The sequence below is a fragment of the Chelonoidis abingdonii genome, chromosome 7, assembly GCF_003597395.2.
Source record: "Chelonoidis abingdonii isolate Lonesome George chromosome 7, CheloAbing_2.0, whole genome shotgun sequence".
Taxonomy (NCBI): Eukaryota; Metazoa; Chordata; order Testudines; family Testudinidae; genus Chelonoidis; species Chelonoidis abingdonii.
Window position 1 is genome coordinate 91138292 of NC_133775.1, and position 14135 is coordinate 91152426.

Here is a 14135-nt window from a genome sequence, read left to right on the forward strand (position 1 = left end):
GTTTAGAAGAATTGTGAAAAACAAAAAAACCTCAACCCCCCCACTATCCCCCAGCAAAACTTATTTCATACCAAAAAATGTTTGGGGAGGGGGGAAATATTTTCCTGGCTTTAGCCTGCCTAACTGGACCAAAGTCTGGAGCCCTAACTTTAGTTTTATTGTGTGGTTAGTCAAGCAAAACCCACAGTGACTCAAGTGAGAGTTTTGAGTGAGGTTAAAACCAAGTAGGCGTTTAGTATTTTTCTGGATTGCTATGCTAGAATAAATTGCCAATGGTGAATTATGTTCTGTTATATCACCAGGAAAAAAGAGAGCCCCAAAGAAACCTGGAGTCCAGATGCCTTGATGTATTCCCCATCTAACACACACAGCCAAAAAGCCAGCATGAACACTGTAAAATGAAACAGCAAAGGTTACTCCCTCCTTGATATGTGTACACACCACATGCATACGGAGATGTCAGCCTGCCCTCACTCTGGGCAGTCTTGCCTTCTAATACTGCAGTAACATGTTGTGACATTATGGCTCTCAACTTTCTGGAAGCTAAAAGCAATAACACGCTTCATTTTTCTAGTTTTCTAATCTCTCTGCCTTAAACTGATTTCCTTATTCTTTCTGTCTGCACCTGTCTCTTTCTCATCAACCAGTTTTACGTTACTAGTTTCCACTCAGATTAATTTTGTACACCCCTTTCTGCCTCTTAATCTCTGCCTTCTTCCTCTACCCACCCATCCTTATTTCTGCATGATGTCCTGGCTCCCCATTCCCTCCTATTCTTCCCTGATTTCCTCATTTCCACTCCACTCTTGGCTTCCTCTTGACCCATTCTGGCTCCTTTCTATCAGACCTTGCTCCAATGGATACAACAGATATTTTCCGTGCATTGGAACTCAGTTACCCCTGCACCTTCTGCAGGTTGAGTGTTAGCTCTCTGCTCAATTATCTGAGCCATGGGTAGCTGGACACTCTCTATATAGCACACTCCAACAGATTATTCAGGTTTTGAGTCCCAGAGAGATGTAGATAGTCTGTTCTGAATGAATGATTTGGCCTCTCCAAGGACTTGAGAAAGGAAAGTCCATATCTTTGACAGAAGGATGCAAGCTGACTCCAAGGAGTGGCCTTGGAAAGTCCCTACCCAGCCTCTCCTCTGCCCTTGGGGAGGAAGGAAATGAGAAGGGAGACTATATGTTGAAGGTAAGCCCCAAAAGCTGGTCATAGTTCCAACTGGAAGGGACTCCAACACTGTAGAGAATAAGATCCTAGTATTCTGTGTCTGCTGGTTGTGAAATGACCTTAGACCAGTAGGTCTAGATAGTGGAAAATATGTGGTCAGTCACTGCAGCCCTGAAGGAATCCAAAATACCGCTATGTGCATCGAATGTATAGCTATGGGCTCAGCTCAGGGACACTGCAGCATCTAAGTCTACCCCAAAAACTTCATTGCCAACACAATGAAAGGGCTAGAGATGAGTCTGATGGAGCGCAAAAGAACATGATCTCACTCTGGAGGTCTTGAGTTGCCAGGATTTTCCTGAAAAGGGAGCTGATTTTGTGTAGACAGAATACAAGCTCTTTAATGTCCCCATTAGGAACATTTCTATTAAAAATACAAACCCAGACACACACACTTTAATATTAATGTGAAAATTCTCCTGTTTATGAAATCATCTCTTGAGAAAAGAAGAAGCTGTTTGTTAGCAAAATGAAAACCAGACAAATATTTATAGCTACTTTCAAGTGGCTTTTTCTGACATGGATTGACTATCTTTAAAGTCTTCCCTTTGACACCATTAAGCACTGTACTGGCACTCAGAATAAAATTTATGAATGTACTATAAGAGTCACCAAGCCAGAGTGGGGAAAAAAGAAAAGAACCTCACACAAACAGTGCTTCAACTTAAGAACTAGAACAAAGAAGATCATCATTGTCTTTAGTTCACGGTCAGAAAATGAGCCAAGAAGGCTGTTGAAAGCTGACACAAGCCTTGGCTCTTCTGTTTTCCCCCTCCACCTAACAAGAGTATCTTTAGGTGCTGCTAGTGTGGCAAATCCCTTTGTGAGCTGCTCCCCACCTTTTCTGATTTGCTCTAATAGCTGTTTTTCTCTCGCCACAGGAATACTGGCTTCTTAAGAGATGGAAAGAACAGGATGAGTCCCAAGAATCTCACCTGCAATATCATTTTAAGGGAGAAACAAATGTCCTGTGAAATATAGTGAAGTGTTGGATGAGATTTAATAATGATATAGTTTGCACATTTTTAGTAAGTGGATGGATAGATGTCACCATACTGAGTGTAATCAATAGCAAAATATAGCCCTGTTGAAGGCAGCAATGAACTTGAGCCATGGTAATTGTTCTGTCATGAAAGGAGGAGCAAGCTGCTCCTGAGAAAAGTTAATCACCACTGGCATGCAGTAAACACTGTGTGGCTAGGTCGACATGGCTTTTGCTATTTGTGAGACTGAGAGAGAAAAGGCAATTGAATTGTACCCAGGGGATTGCTCGGAATCTGCTCGGAATATCTCATACTACACACAGATGCTGTAGTAAGTAGACCTGGATGGAAAGTAATATTTTTTCCAACAAAAATATTTTCAACTGTTCAGCAAAAGCACAAAAACAAACAGCCCTTCTCCCCTGAAAACTGTAGTCTGCAAACTGAACATTTCATTTGGAAATGCCACCACAGTGCCTCTAGGGAGTTGTATTTTGGGCATTTCATGCCCCCATTCTCCTTTATGGCTGGTCTCCCTGGCCAAACTATATCTTCCATGATGCACCATAGTCTTTAATCCCTCTGATTGTGTTGCCACAGTGCATCATGGGAGTTCCTGACCATGGTGCATCATGGGAAATATGGATTGGCCATAGAGCCCAACCCACAGAGAATAACGGGGACATGAAGCGCCTAAACCACAACTCTCTTGAGGCACCCTGGTGGTATTTTTGAATAAAAAACTGTCAGGTTTTGGGTCTTTGGTTTTTCAGTGAAAACCCAAAATGTTCTGCAAACCGCAGACCCTTTTTTAAAAAATTGAAAACCCAATTTTTTTTGACGGAAAAATGTTGACTAGCCCTAGTAATAAGGCTTTGGAGTGGGAGAGAAGTACTGATTTTCAAAAGTGGTGAGGCCCAACTACTTTTTCTGATTTCAGTGGAAGATGAGGGTGCCTTTCATTTCTGAGAATAGGCCATTTATGTAAGTTCCTAAAGGTGAGCATAGGTGCCTAACTTTAGGAGTATGATTTTGAAAACGTTTACTCTAGTGGCTTATCCAATGGGTCATAAAGCAGAGTGGGGAATAGACCTTTCCTGCGATTTAACCACTGTATCATCTGGCCTCCCTTAAATTGACTATTGACTGCTTATAATAGGGGTGGGCAAACTTTTTGGCCCGAGGGCCACATCAGGGTTGCAAAACTATATGGAGTGCCTGGCCCCTGCCCCCTATCTGCCCCCCTCAAAACCCCCAACCCATCCAATCCCCCCCTGCTCCTTGTCCCCTGACTGTCCCTCCAGGGACCCCCACCCCTAACTGCCTCTTGGGACCCCCCCATCCCCTGATTGCCCCGACCCCTATCCACACCCCCACCCCCTGACAGGCCCCCGGGACTCCCACGCCTATCTAATCGCTCCCTGTACCCTGACTGCCCCCTGGGACTGCCTATCCCTTATCCAATCTCCCCTCTCCCTGCCCCTTTACCACACTGCTCAGAGCAGCAGGCTCTCGCAGCCCCACTGCCTGGGGGCAGGGGCTAGCCTCCCCAGCTGGGAGCTCAGAGGCAGGGCAGGACGGTCTCACGGGCCGGATGTGGCCCGCGGGCCATAGTTTGCCTGCTTCTGGCTTATAACCTTGAACAGTAACAGATTTAAAAATAATGTAAATGTATTTTAAAAATGGCTGGAAATTATTCCTGCCTTTATTTTTCATCTGATATCTGAGTTCAACATTCTTTGCTGCCTCTGCTAAGGTTGATGACCTACGCTAACACCTGAAGTAGTACACTAAACACAGCTCCCTGTTCTCTCTTAGGTATTGGTGAGGCCATGAGTTGTTGAAAGGAAAACTGAGGCCTGGTCTACACTACGCTGTTAAACCGATTTTAACAGCGTTAAATCGATTTAACGCTGCACCCGTCCACATTCCACTGCTCTTTATATCGATTTAAAGGGCTCTTTAAATCAATTTCTGTACTCCTACAAAACGAGAGGAGTAACACTAAAATCGATATTACTATATCGGATTAGAGTTAGTGTGGACGCAAATCAACGTTATTGGCCTCATTATTTTACAGTAGCTACCCACAGTGCACCGCTCCAGAAATTGACGCTAGCCTCGGACCATGGACGCACACCACCGAATTAATGTGCCTAGTGTGGACGCGCACAATCGACTTTATAATATCTGTTTTATAAAATCGGTTTAAGCTAATTCGAATTTATCCTGTAGTGTAGACATAGCCTCAGAAGCCTTGTCAGGTATCACTACGAAGTTTTTACAGTTCAATTTTAGAATAAAGCAGTGCTCTTGGATGCATGTGACTCAGTCCTTATTGGAGTTGAGGAGAGTTGCATGCACACGTTCAAGGGAAGAATTTAGCTCTTTAAGTTTAATGGCCCTGTTTAGTAGGTCTTTGTGGAGAGGAGGCAATTACAGGGCATTTGTCACGTCTCAGTGCCACATACATTTCCAACAGATCTGGAAGGTTTGTACATATTAGAGATCCTCCAAGTTTGAATGGAAAAAGGGGAGGAAAACAAAACAAAAACAAAAAGCCTTTAGTAACTGAAATAGAGAGGAACTGGAAAAACAAGTGAGGAATAATGAAAGAGCTATTATGGCTTTGAAAAGTTTGTTCCAGGGTTAAAGTCTGCCTGCTGCAGAGTTAGACTTTCTCCCGCTCCGAAACCATGTAAAAGTTAAACAGTTGAACAGTCTTAGCTGCTGTAAATTGTTATCCAAGAAGACTAGTACTCTAGGCTGGCTATGTTTTATCTCTCAGAATTGCCTTATCCTTTTGTATTTAAGGTCATTTTCTAGTTTACAGCATGACATAAATTGATAACACAGCCACACAGCCTCGAATGTGACCGAATAATGTATTTGTTTTCTTTCAAACACTATGTCTTGTTGAATTATTGAGTCTAGGGCAATGACCTTAATGTAAACATGTACTTTTGAACCTATGTGAGGATCAAGGCCAAAGTAATGTTAAAGGGAATTTAGAGTCAGGGAAAAGGATGCATAAAAACTGGCATCATAATGTTCCCTATCTGTTTCTTCTGTGATGTGACGTCCATAGTACATTTAAGTTAAAAAGGTGGATTTTTCTAAATGCTGGTGCTACAAACTTCATGTGGCATCTGAAAATCCAGAGTTCTTTCTACTCCTGACATCATCATTAAGAATGTTCTGCACAAATTAGTGGACAGTGGTGTTCATGATGAATGTGGTAGAATAGAACCCAGTTCTGTTTCCCACAGTGGTCTTGGCTATGAGGTGCTAACAGGAGTAAACAGTTGTCGTGATCAATAAAGATAGTGATATGACTCAAAGGCAGCAAGTATGTTGAGAAAGAAGGTGTCATTTGTATATAGCCACTTTTCTGATAATAACTTCACTTCAGAAAGAAGGAAAGTGGGATTTCAACCCTACCAAGCTATATTTATATTTCTTACACTTATTGGCTTTTTGTTTATTATTTCTAACCCAAGCAGCCAGAAAATATGTTAACCAGAAATAGAACTTTGATTGACACATTTGGAGACATTGAAGGGTGGGTTGTATTGAGAGTATGTTTCTTGGTCATAATTTGTTCTGATTATTGTCATTGGACTTTAAGTGGTATTTCAGAAATCTGTGAAAACTGACCTGTTTCCCTTCCCTTTGTGTTATGGAGAATGAAGCCCCTGAAAACCCTATATGAACATGAGAATCTGCAGTAAGATATGGGTTGCCATTTTCAAAAGTAACCTCTGATTTCAGGTTCTTCAGTTTTGGGTGCTCAGTCTGAGATACGTTGGGCCTGATTTTCAGAAGTGCTGAGCAATTACAGCTTCTATTGACCCCAGTTGGAATGGAGGGTGCTCTGCACCTCTGTAAATCAGACACACAGGCTGTGTCTACGCTACCACTAATGTCAGTAGAACTTATGTTGCTCAGGGGTGTGAATAAACCATTCCCTTACGTGACTTAAGTTACACCAACCTAAGCACGGGTTTGGATAGTACTCTGTCCGTGGGAGAGCTTTTCCCGTTGACATAGCTACCATTGCTCGTTGGTGGGTGGACTAACTAAGTTGACAGGAGAGCAGTCTCCCATCAGTTTAGAGCGGCCATACTAGACAGCTTACAGTGTGGCCCTAAGTAACTCGCCCAGGCTTACTTATGAAGATAATGACAGAGTTGGGAGTAGAATCCAGTTCTCTTAATGTTAACCTCTTCTAGACCATGCTTCCTGTCATTGTTTAGTTGCAACAGAAGATTATTCATGATCAATAACATGAGTGGTTATTTCTTTTAAAAAACAAATGTGAGGTTAGGAAGAGTGCTAAAATCCTGCTGCAGTTATCTCATCCATTTTATAGGTTTGCTGTCTTTCCGGTGACTGACTATAAATGTTAAATATTTAAGGAGTTGGCTTTGCACTTCTAAGTGGCTTTAAACTGGAGATAGGTTTGATGAAAAATTGATTCTTCAGCAGTTGTAAATCCCAAATGGTAACAAAAAGTTGCTTTTTCCAGCCACGCAATGTCTTTAAAAGTTTTTTTTTAATTTTATTTTTATAAATAATCATTTTTCCAGCTGTTGAGCAGATCAACACTTTGCATTTTTTTTCTTTCCCAGCTGGTCAGACACTTTTTACAGTTTTATTTTATTTTAGTTTTCAACAAGAAGGAAGTTGCGTTTGACTACTTGGAGTTTTGTCTAAAAATACATTTGCGAGAGCAACTGAAGGAAGTTTGTCACTGGTGCTTGGATTGTACAGACTTCTTCTGTTATTCAGATGGCTTTTCAGCAACATTCTTACAGGCACAAGGAGGGGCTTCCAATGTGACATGGCAGTAAAAGGGGTAATATTTACCTGCACACATGAGGCTGGATTCTGAACTCAGTTACACTGGGGTAAATCCAGATTTAAATGTGTTTAGCATAGTGGAGTTATTACACTGGTGTATCTGACAGCAGAATTTGACTGTTTGTGTCAGTTAGCGTTCAGTGGTTTCCTTTCTAATTCACTTGTGAAAAGGACCTTTTGCTCACAGATAACACCACTTCTGAAGGGATTGAGGGTCTCAGCCATCTCTATGCTCTCCATGGTTTCAAGGATCAGCTTTGGGGGAGTGGGCAGAAGGGTGAGGAGTGGGTGGATGCAGTGGGGGAAGATCAGGGTGTAAAGGCAATAAGTAACTCCTCACTTAATCTTGTAGTTTATCTTCCTGAAAAATGCGACTTTAAGTAAAACGATGTTAAGCGAATCCAGTTTCCCCATATGAATTAATGTAAATGGGGGGATAGGTTCCAGGGAAATTTTTTTTTTTTTGTCATACAGTACAGTATAATAGTTGGGAGGTGCCTCCAGGGCCAGTGCAAGGAAGTTTCGTGCCCTAGGTGAAACTTCCACCTTGCACTCCCCACCCAGCTAACCCTACCCCCCCACGGCGGCTAACTCAGCCCCCCACCCAGGGAGCCCTCCCCGCAGCAGCCAGCCCCCCCACGACGACAGCTAATCCCTCTCCACCCCGTCTCACCACGGCAGCTAACCCTGCCTGGGGAGACCTCACCCTCCCCCGCCACGGCAGCTAACCCTACCTGGATTTTCCCCCATCCAGCTCACCTTGGTTCCGCCTCCTCCACTGAGCACGCTGGCGCCGCTCTAATTCTCCTCCCCGCCCAGGCGTGCGGCTCCGATTGGAGGAGACTTAGAGCAGGGGCTGTGTGCTCAGTGGAGGAGGCAGAGTGGAGGTGAGCTGGGGCATGGAGCTGTTCTCCTGTGTGTCTCCCCGCTCACCCCATTACTGCGGGCAGCCCTCCCCGCGCGCCCCCCCCCGCCCAGCTCACCTCCACTCCACCTCCTCGCCTGAGGGGACTTTTAGGCGCCCCCAATCACTAGGCGCCCTAGGCGGCCGCCTAGTTTGCCTAAATGGTTGCACCGGCCCTGGGTGCCTCCGTCTTACCCCACACAGGCACAGCCCACTGGCACTGGAAACAATGAGGCAGGCAAGGAGGCTGAAGGTGCTGTAGGCTAGGAGAAGCACGTTGTGCAGCAGCAGCGGCAGCTTCCCCTACTCTGCAAGCACCAGGGGCAGGGGGCTCAACCCTCGGCCCGCCCGTGCCAGCCCTTCCCCTACCCTTAACCCGCCTCTTCTCCACACTCTCTTCCCCCTTTACTCCGCATGCCACATCCTCCCTCCTCCCCCCTCCCTCATGCCCATGGCAATCAGTTGGTTTGTGAGGTCCACTGGAGCCGCCTGCCGCCCTCCCGGCAACCGGCAGAGTGCATCCCGCGGCATGCCGCCCCAAGCACACGCTTGGCGCGCTGGGGCCTGGAGCCGGCCCTGAATGGCTTACTGTGTACATTTGAATGTTTTATTACAACCATTTTCTCTTTTACCTGCTAAGACCTCTGTTTTGAATTATATATATCCCCTGCTATAATCAATGACACTGAAGGTACCGCTTCAGGTATTAGCATGATCCCATCAGCTGTTGCAACATACAACCACAAACTCAGATGTTGACAGGCCAAAGACCTTCCAGCTCACCCTTAAAGGTGAGACAAATTGACCATTATCCTGTTTAGCTGTGCAGCTGTTTATCTTCCTTGCCTGCTCTTCCCCATCTCTCCCCCTCCGAGCTATCTAACAACCTTCCCCATAAGCACCAGAAATGGGCCTTCCCCATGGGCAGATCTTAGCTACTTTAATTCCTCCTGCTTCCTTGTCATCACTGGTGCTTTGCCAGAAAGTTCCTGCTCTCAGCTGCTACTCTGAGCCACCTGCCCCTTACTACTTGCCCATGTGAGGTGAAGCTACACCAATCAGCAGGAACAAGTAGAACAGAAGGGAAGGGTAGGCTATGGGAAGGCAGAGGAATTCCCTGCAGAGGGACGTTTCCAGAAGTCCTGACTCGGCCTCATCTCCCAGCAGCCAGAGATGAGGCAACCTATCCAGTGAAACAGCAAACCCTACACTCCTCTCTGAATCCCAGAAACCTGGCTAGTCCTGAAGAAGCAAAGGCCAGCATCATAGGATGAAAAGTGTTGAAATATATTGGATGCCTCAATGGAATCCAGCATCTCCCATGCTGCAGGTACACCTGGGCCTTTCAGTCAGTTGAATGGACATTCCATTTAAAACTGCTGTTTAGACCACGTGTGCTTGGATGGCAATGAAAGGGTTAGGTGGGAGGTAGAGGAATGATGTTATCTGGTGCAGAGTGATGCATAGCCAGGCTTTGTCTAGCATCAGGTAGTGTACTCAGCTCAAGTTGATTCAGCAGCACTAATGGTCCAGTCATCTGCTTGTAAACATTTTATAGATCTATTTTCTTTTGCTTTTTCCAAAAAACAATTAGCAATGGCATCAATTAAATCACTCTTAAGAGCTTTATGATAACAACAAAAGGAGAGGTTGCAGGGAACGAAGAAGCCCAACATCTGTTCTGGAGTTAATGGTCCGGTCCCCTCCACGGAAGCTCAAAGTATGGAACTTGGGGGTTGAAAATGAACAGAACTAGTGGAGAGAGAATTCACCTAATGGAAAATAAAATTCCTGTGGAGGCTGATAGCTCAGTACCTCAGGCACAAATGTTACTAGTGGATCAGAACTGAAGCAAATATGGCTGCATATTACTCTTCTTTCCCTAGCTCAGGGTTTAGAACATTTATAAATCATTGGCAGCATGGCATGTTGTGGAGTGGTAGCTTGCTGCCTCTATCTTCAGTTGATCATTTTTACTAGGAAAAGTAGCTGAGTTTAGGTCAGACTTAGCTAATACATGCCAGCTGAGCCTAAATGCAATCTTTTGCCTAATGTAGATGCAGGGTAAAACCATATAGCTTTATTTAACTGATTGAGCTGTAGCTCAACTGAGGAGCAGCCCTGAACTGAACATCAGACAGTATTTAAAATATTAACCCCCATCTTCTGATTAGTCCTTCAGATATCCTGTATTATGTGATACTTGCTTTTGGCAGAAAGAGAGTGCTAGCAAAAAGCTGAGTCCCAATAATGCTGAACAGATGAGAGTGTGCTAAAGGATTGTGAAACATATCTGTGAAATAACAGGAAGAGACAAACAAAAGTAACCAAGGTTCCAGTTTTAAATAACAAGGAATTATATATACACTTCTCTAGTATGTGATTAATGTGTCTTTCCCACCCCTTGCTCTTTTTGGTGGAAATGTATCTTAATAAAGAGGCTAAGGGAGCCTGATACAAAAGGTCATTTACTACTATTTGTAAACGTAAAATCATATGACTACCTTGGCTTGGCCTCCGAGATATGTTTAATGGGAGGACAGATCAGCTGACGGACAAAGTTCTTGTATAACAAAGGGAGATCATCAATCATTGTTTCATTCACTCCTTTTTTTCCTCTTCTGGTAGAACTAGGTCAGCATGAAATCTAATCTACCTATCACAAGGCCAATGGAAAAGGCAACATGCAGGGGCCTCACTCTTCTCATTTATGCCCTGAGGCAGGGTTACAGAAGACAAGGTGAAATTGTTGAAGTATACCCTCTAGTTACCCAGAGGTCACATTCCAGGTAGTCATGTGATGTGCCCCTCCTCCTTCTCCTCCCCCTCCCCTTCACATGGCATTTCCCTCTCATGAGTGGGAGATGGGAACTGCAGTCTTTGCCCTACCAGCATATAAGGGGATGGCTCCATCGATTCGTGACCCTGATCAGAAAGAGGTCAACTTTTTGTATTAGTGTGTCAAATATAGCTCTGACATTCAAGATAAATGTCCAGTTTTACAAGTCATGATCCTGATGCAGAGAGAGCGCAGTGTGCCTCAGGCAAATGGGTGGAAAGTACAGAAGTTAAACCAAGCAAAACCTCCACAACATAGGATGTGTGTCAGACATTTCGTCGGGTCAAAGCAATCTGTCTTCATGCTGTATCAGTTGCCAGTAGAATCAGGTAGTACACTGGTGGGCAACCTGCAGCCCACAGAGATGTGCTGGTCGCTGTTTCCCACAGCTCCCTTTGGTCGGGAACGGTGAACCATGGCCACTGGGAGTTACAGGCGGCCATGTCTGCGGACGGTCAATGTAAACACTGTCTTGTGGCTCTTGGCCACCGGTTACCCACCGCTGAGGTAGTACCTGCCCAACATCAGGTTTCCCAGTCCTTCAGGCTGCCTCCAGAAGTCTCAGGACTTTGATCATGGTTGCTTCAGCTGTTATAGGCACTGCACCTGTGAAAGTGATATTGAACAGAACATAGGCAGTGTAGAGAAATGGGCTCTGCCCAGGCAGGCAACAAAGAAGATTGGTCTTGAGTGTTGAAGCCCCCTCAAGTGTCCAGATTCCCTTATAGTTGGGGATGATGGGATGTACTGCCCCTTTAAGAAACAGTCTGGAACTCATTGCTGAAGCAAGCCTGGGTACAGTCTAGAATTCCTACCCCTATCCAGCCCTGTGGCTGGGCTACTTAAACAGGAGGAATAAATTGGTCAGGGGCTAGAGGGCACATGCAGGGTGTGGTTTCATTCAGGCTCTAGGGGACTAACCTCACTGGGCCCAGAGGCTTTGTTTGCTAATTCTAATTTTGGGAGTTCTGAACCAGGGCCCTGAGATAAGCTCCTTATGAACTTAGTTAAGACTACTCCTGTCTTTACACCTTATTAGAGGAGACATACTTGTTTGGTTTAGTTTCCCCTTGCTTGGATACTTTACATAGGGAGTATATTGTTTTCCTGATTTTAATAAAGTTAATTCATTTCATAGGCATCTTCCTCTTCCCCCTCAATGGCAGGAAGAAAACATGTGACGAGGCTTAATTGATAGGGAAATCCCCAGTTTTCAATTACCTGTTGCAGGCAGGTATCAGGTCTGGACGCGTGGACGGGAGTGTACATAAAGCATTCCCACAATAGGGGGGACAAATCAATTTCTGGGAAATGTTGTTATGATGAAATAGTTTTATCTGGCAGCTTAAGAGGTACTTCACTTGTCTTCACTGTCACTGTTCAGCCTGTTCCTATTTGAAATTGATCTATGCTAATAAATATTGTTGCATATGGGCCTGATCCAAAGCTCACTGAAATCGGTGGGAGCACCTCCACTGACTTAAAAGGTTTTGGATCAGGCCCTAGATATCTTGGTAGCCCTTCTTTTTCCAGGGAGACAAGCTGTGATTCCTAATGTGCAGCTTGGGTAGAAAAAGTAAATCAGAGGATCAGTCTGAGTAATCTGTACCTGCCATTAGCACAGGTGCAGACTCCACTTCAATAATGGTACATGCAGATTATATACATGCATTCGTTTAACAAATGTCTGACAATGTAGGTTTGAAATTCCAACAGAGAGACTTATAGAGGGCAAAATGCTTGGCAAGCAGCCACTGCATAAGTGGCAGTTCAGTACTTGGCCCTGTTACTAGGGAAGGGCAAACAGATTCAGAAGAAAAGAGAAGAGACCTGAATCTTTGCTCAGAAATCCAGATGAAACCAAAAAGAAACTTTTATGAAGTTAGTAAGAAATGCTAACTCTTTCTTATTTCTTTTCATTCTTCTCCGCTGTGTATTTCCAGACTCCATCTGAGGCACATAGGCTGGGCATGCTGAAATACTCAACCAGCTGAGTCTGCAAAGCTAGACTGAACATTTCACAAGAAAGGTAATGTGACCATATTTCCAAAGTAAAACCCTGGCACATTTCCATAGCAATATTTTAAAGCGAAATAGACAAACAGACAAAAGGACATTGAGGGGTGGGGAAGGGTCAGAAAATCTCTATCTGGAGCAACAGAGCCGATCAAAGCAAGTCTGAGCTCTACCTCTTGCTTTGTTTCTCTTGATGATTCAGGTAACTGTAAAGTGGAGAGTAACAAGGGACAGTGTGACAATCATGGCCCATCTCTTTTCTGTCTTATTCTGCCCACTAGAAGCGGTCAGTGTTGGGCTTTTCACTGACTAAAGGGGGCATCAGTTCATCAGACTTGTACTGCAGTCTTGTTACCTGGCACATTATGAAAAGCTTTGATGTTGGGCAATGGTTGCCATGAAACACCTTTGCTATGGGATGAGAGTGAAATGGGTGCACGAGACACTGTACGTGTCTAGCAATATCACTTGAATGCACTTTGTAGTTTTAAAAATTTCAGTGTTTTGACTGGTGACATGGAAAAATTGGGACCTTTCAGGTGTCTTGAAAGAAATTAGGGATGCTAGGACATGATATGGAAATGAAATTATATGGAAATCTGGACTGAGATGGTAAAATGGAGATATATGGGCTTTAGAGAATGAGGTTTTTATGCATTCTTTAGTCCCTCCTGCTTCTGATAGAGCCATGAATACAGCCAGAGCTGCTTTTCCATTGGTATTTTGTCTCTTTCTCTTCCACCTCTATCAGAGCCTGAAGTTCAGGTGAAAATAATAATAAAACCTCTCTAAAGAGCTGGACAAACCATTCTGCACCTTTTCTGATCATTCTTACTCTTCCTAAATCAACTTGCCCATCCCTACTTAACATCTTTAAAGCTGAGAACGCTAGTAATAAAGAATATTAATATAGTAATCCCTTTTTAGAGAGAGATGGTCCAGTGATTCTTGCACGAGCCTGAGGCTTGGAAGACATGGGTCCAATTCTTTGCTTGACTTTGGGCAAGTCACTTAGTTTCTCTGTACTTCAGTTCCCTGTCTGTAAAATGGGGATAATGGTACCGCCCCACCTCACAGCAGTGTTGTGAAGGTAAATAGCTTAGAGAGTGTAAGGCCAGGTCTACACTGCGACTTTAAATCGGTTTAATGGCCGATATACCGATTTAACGCTGTATCCGTTCACACGACGTCGTCATTAATATCGACTTTAACGGCTCCTTAAATCGATTTCTGAACTCCTCCCAAACGAGAGGAGTAGCGCTAAATTCGATAGTGATAACTCGGATTAGGGTTC